We start from the raw sequence: 5,870 nt of genomic DNA on the forward strand, positions 1-5,870 counted from the left end.
CAACTTTGTGTGGATCACAATAAACTGTGGAAGATTCTTCAAAAGATGAAAATATCAGGCCACCTGACCTGCCTCCTGAGAAATCTGGGTGCAAGTCAAGAAGAAACAGTTAGAACTGGACATGGAACAACAGACTGGCTCCAAATTGGGAAAGGAGTATGTCATGGCTGTATATTGTCACCCTGCTTATTTAACTTATATGCAGAGTACATCATGAGAAATGCTGGACTGGAGGAAGCACAAGCTGGAATCAAGACTGCCGGGAGAAATATCAATAACCTCAGATATGCAGATGACACCACCGTTATGGCAGAAAGCGAAGAACTACTAAAGAACCTCTTGATAAAGTAGAAGAGTGAAAAAGCTGGCTTAAAACTCAACATTCAGAAAACTAAGATCATGGCATCTGGTCCCATCAGTTCATGGCCAGTGGATGGGATAACAGTGGAAATAATGGCATACTTTATTTTTGGGGCTCCAAAATCACTGCAGATGGTGAGTGCAGCCATTAAATTAAAAGACGCTTGTTACTTGGAAGAAAAGTTATGACCAACCTAGACAGCATATTAAGCAGACATTGCTTTGCCAACAAAGGTCCATCTAGTCAAAGCTATTGTTTTTCTAGTAGTCACATATGGATGTGAGAGTTGGATAAGGGAAGCTGAGCGCTGACGAATTGATGCTTTCGAACTGTGGTCTGGAGAAGACCCTTCAGAGTCCCTTGGACAGCAAGGAGATCCAACCAGTCCATCCTAAAGGAAATCAGTCCTGGGTATTCATTGGAAGGACTGATGCTGAAGCTGAAACTCCAATACTTTGGCTACCTGATGTGAAGAGCTGACTCATTGGAAAAGACTCCAATGCTGGGAAAGATTGAAGGTGGGAGGAAAATGGGACAACAGAGGATGAGATGGTTGGTTGGCATCACCGACTCAATGGACATGAGTTTGGGTAAACTTCGGGAGTTGGTGATGGACAGGGAGGCTTAGTGAGCTGCAGTCCATGGGGTTGCAAAGAGTTGGACGTGACTGAGCGACTGAACTGATCTACCACTACGATTAAACTACATTCTGCTGCAGCTGCTGAATTTCAACACACCCTGAAAGAGTTCAGGGTGGAGAGCAGGAATGAGGCATTCTGTGCTCTGGGAAACTTGTACATGTATTCAGATAGTTAGATATTTTCAGAAGCTGATTTCACAAGTCCAATTTTTGCATCTCCTTTGTCTAGAAAAGCACCAAATTCCTTCACCATGAACCTGCTCCTTGTGATCAGCAAAACTTTCTTCAAAAATACGTGCTTTGGACTCAAAGGGTCCTATGTGGAAAATAACTTCTTCCAAAAGCTTTTTTATATAATCCCTATCTTGTTTAGATGGACTAACCTGGTGGCTCGTTGGGAAAGAATGAGCCTGCCAAGGGAGAAGATGTGGGTTCAATCCCTGGGTTGGGAAGATCCCCTGGAGAAGGAAATAAATCTAGGAGTTATTGTTAAAAATCTCACCCTCTAATCTCTAATTCCTTTGTATTCAAGTTAAATCTATTCTTTTCTCTTCCTACTGATTCTGCTGTGTTTCACGCCTTCATCCTAAAGGGCCTTTCTCCTTAAACCACTTCTAATTGTACCTTTCATTACAATGATCTATTTAGATAATTTTTATATATATATACATTGGCAGTGTCACTAGACCTGGGGGATCAGAGTTCCCTGACCAGGGATTAAAACTGGGTCCCCTGCAGTTGGAAACTTGGGAGTCCTAACCACTGGACTGCCAGGGAATTCCTTAACAATGATCTTTCTAAAATAATATGTCTTATTACAAATTAATGAAAAAAAAATCTCAAATATATGAAAAAACCTCAAAGAAAGAAGTGAGGGGAAAAAACTGTCCAACTAACTCTGAGATTGCAGGAGTCTAAAAATGGATTAAGTCTACAGACAGAAAACTACCTAAGCACTGCTCCAAGTGATAGATCTGTTTTGCACGGTAGATTAGGTTAAAAACTCTGATACTTGTATGCTGAAACTGAACAAGAAAACAGACAGTGGAGGACAGAAGCCAGGGTTGTTTACTGTAGGAGTGGGGAGATACACACCATTCCTGTTGAGGTCCTTTAATGGACCGGAACCTGGTGGTCCAGAGTCGACAGATAAGAAAGTGAAGGAGAGAGAAAGAGGCTAATATTCCTTGGTTTATGCAGAAAGCCAATAAAGTCCCTGAAACAGGGCTTGCTCTGTTCACAGAGGCCTCAGGTGCCCTCTCGATGGGGTGAAGGCGCACAGCGCCTTCTCGAGAGGGTCTCAGAAGCCCGTGCAGGAATGTGAACTCAGAGTGCCTCTGCGCCCCAAAGAAATAGCCTGAGAGAGAGGGGGAGAGAGAGAGAGAGAAAGCAAGACACGGGGACCAAAGCTCTGATGGAGCAAAGGTGTTTTATTCAACATTGTGTAGGTATTTACACTGTCTTACAAGACAGCTATTTTCAGTAGAGATAAAATCAAAACTTACAAGGAAACATGAGGTCATCCATATGAAAGAAAGAGGGTTGTAAATAATCACTTTTACCATATGGTTCATAAAAAGGAAGAGGGTACTTAAATATCTGGATTCCTCAGCCCCCAGGAGAGGCTTGCCTCTCCTCTTAACTCCTGAATATTTAGGAATTAATAAGGAACAGAGAATTCTTGACATCCAAAACAGCACACAGGAAACCTCCTGTTAAATGCTTCCTGACAATTTCCCAATAAGAAGAACCTAGAATCTTTGGAGAAATGACTGCCTCAAGTAGGCTCAAGTGCCAGAAAGAATGTACTAATACAAAACCAAAACCAAGCCAAACCGAAAGCAAACCCACAGTGACAGGCCAGGGGCATGACAAAGAACACAGAGGCAACTGAAAGGCTACAGGAACCAACGCTGGACAACTTGAGAAACAAAGCAACGTGGAGTATAACTCAAAGTCTGAAAACGAGTCTATCTGGGTGTGTGTGTGTGTGTGTGTGTATATATATATATATATATATGATTAAATAAACCAGGAGGAAACAAATCTTCCAGTGCACACAAATCCTAAATCATGTATGTAGATACTCTACCCTTCAGAGACAGAGCATAACTCCCCAGCCTTTTTTAAGTGTGGGCTGCACATGACTGAAAGAAGACCAGACACAGAGCAACTTCACTCTTACAAGTCTCACCGACACCTCAGCCAGACTGCAATGGTGAGCCACCTTGACAGTACCTATTCAACACCACCAGTGAGAATGGCACTTTACCCCTGGGGTTTTCTTTCTCAAAACACATTATGTTTAATCCTAAGGAAAACATCAGACAATTCCCGATTGACAGACATTCTACAAAATACCTGACCAGTACTTCTCCAAACTGGTAGGGTTTTCAAGAAAGTTTGAGAAACTGTCAAGAAGAAGAAAAGACCAAGGACAAATGATGACTAATTGAAATGTGGTGTCCTGGATGGGATCCTGCAACAGAAAGAAAGACATTAGGTGAAACTAAGGAAATCAGAATGAAGTATGGACTTTGTTCATAATAATGGATCAATACTAGATCATTAACTGTAAAAATGTACCGTACTAATGCAAGATGTTAAAAATAGTGGAATATATGGGAATTCTGTACTATCTTCACAACTTTTAAATCCAAAATGGTTCTTAAACAAAAAGTTAATTGAAAACAAATGAAGCTGATAAAAAGAAAAAAACGCAAGCCTAATTAGACATCCACGCTGCTAGTGTTTTCCCATCATAGAGTAAAATGGAAATTCTTCTGCAAACTTTTGGACACCACTCCCAGAGGTTCTGATTTAGTAGGTCTGACATGTTGGGGACCAAGAATTTCCATTCGTAACAGATTCCCAGATGCCGACACTGCTGGCCTCGAAGTGGTATTTTGATGACCAATAACCTGGACTACAAGATGAAAGCCAACAATGCAGATTCAAAAGCCAGCAATTCTTTTGCTATTTATCCCTATATTTACAGTCTTATCTTTTTCTGCACATGTTATGCTCCAGACCTGAATTGTTTCAACCAATTCTCATACTAATGGAGAAAACTAAGGTAAGTTTAATGTGGTTTCATAACATATTTTATCCAACACACAGGTATAAATTCCTGTCTACAAGCTATATGCAAAATACATGACAATCAAAATGACAATGGCAACTTTTTTGAACTGAGGAGGACTCTGAAATTTCTTTGGAAGCTGTTTAAAGAAACTAGAGTCCTTACGAGTTGTTAAATCATAAATGATGTGTTTTTAACCCAGCTATTATTAGAACCAAAACCATACAGACAAAAGGACTACATACTTTATTTTATAAATTTATTTTCTAACAAAACATATGAAAAAGTAAGATTTTTCCTGGTAACTAAACACAATGGTACTAGTTTTCCATGCAGTATATGCCAATGCTTCATGGAACCCATTAATTCAACTGACAGACACAAGCAGCATAAAACAGTCAGGAGCACAGAACACAAAGCCAGGTGCCTGAGTTTGAAATCTCTATTCCACAACTCACTAGTTTTGCCACTGGGCAAGTTATTAAACTTGTGCCATAAATCAGTTTCCTTGCCTGTAACAAGAGAATATACCTCACAGGGTGTCATGAGGATTAAGCCCGTATTCATAAGTCCTTAGACTGGCCCGTAACAAGCGCTGCATGCCTTGATGTTTGTAAGAGCCAGCCAACATGCCAAGTACTACACTAGAAAACAGGAGTATGATGGTTGGCCTAGACACAGTCAAGGCTATATGTGGTCTATAAGAGGATACAAACATTAACAAATCAATCACACAAATAAATAAATAATAAATATGGAACTCTAAACTGAAATGAGCAACATGAAGGATGAGTGTTTTAAAAAAAACATTAATACACTCATCTAATCTCATTTTTGGAAGAGAAAGTATTACAGGTTCAGGGAGTAATAAGCATTTTGACAGAATGATAATTCCCTCTCCCAGGCTTAATCTTTCTTAGCAGTCTTAAAAGCATAATTTAACAACACAATCATCTGGACACTGTTATCTGCTGAGTCAAAAAGGATTAGCAAATAAAATTATTTTGCCACATAATTTTTAAGCAACATAAAAATGTTTAAGGCTGGAAGTTTTCACTTAAGTAGACATTAAAGGTGGCCTACTAAATTGGAAAAATAAGAAAAGGCATTAATTGGCATTTAATAAAACCATGCTCTTTAAAAGTAACTTTTTAATGGAATTCTTCACAACTAAGAGCTATATAAAAACTTAAAGAAGTAAAATCAAACTATGCAAAAAAAAAACAAAAACAAAAACAAAACAAGCAACCTTTGCAAGTCTAGTATTTTAGAGATAATGTCAAAGGTATAAAGTATAAAGCACCATGCATCTGTACTTAAAAAAAAAAAAAACCAAGCCACGCAACAACTCCAGAGGAGTTTAACTTGTAAAAGATTTGGGCAGAAAGGAAGCAATCAAGTAAAACACCAACTTTCCAGCTACCCAAAAAACAAAAGAAATGAAACTTAGAAACTTAGTTAGAAACAAAGTTTCCAACAGAACTTAGAAACAAGGTAGGACTTAGTTTGCATTACAGAACTGAGGCTACAGAATTATAACATAAGCAAAAGAATAAAAATAAGTATCAAAAGTGAATACCAGGTCAAAATAATTTGAATGAAACAAACCAGAAAATTCCTTAACTTTCTGATAATAAAAAGTACCTGGCCATTACAAAGAAAAAGAAAGGTTATGGACCTCATAAAGTGAGCTTTTAATCCTTTTTTTCTTTACTCCATACCCGTCCCCTGCAGTAGAAACACAGAGCCCAAACCACTGGACCACCAGGGAATTTTCACTTTCAAGA

The sequence above is a fragment of the Bubalus kerabau genome, chromosome 5 (genome assembly GCF_029407905.1).
Source record: "Bubalus kerabau isolate K-KA32 ecotype Philippines breed swamp buffalo chromosome 5, PCC_UOA_SB_1v2, whole genome shotgun sequence".
Taxonomy (NCBI): Eukaryota; Metazoa; Chordata; class Mammalia; order Artiodactyla; family Bovidae; genus Bubalus; species Bubalus kerabau.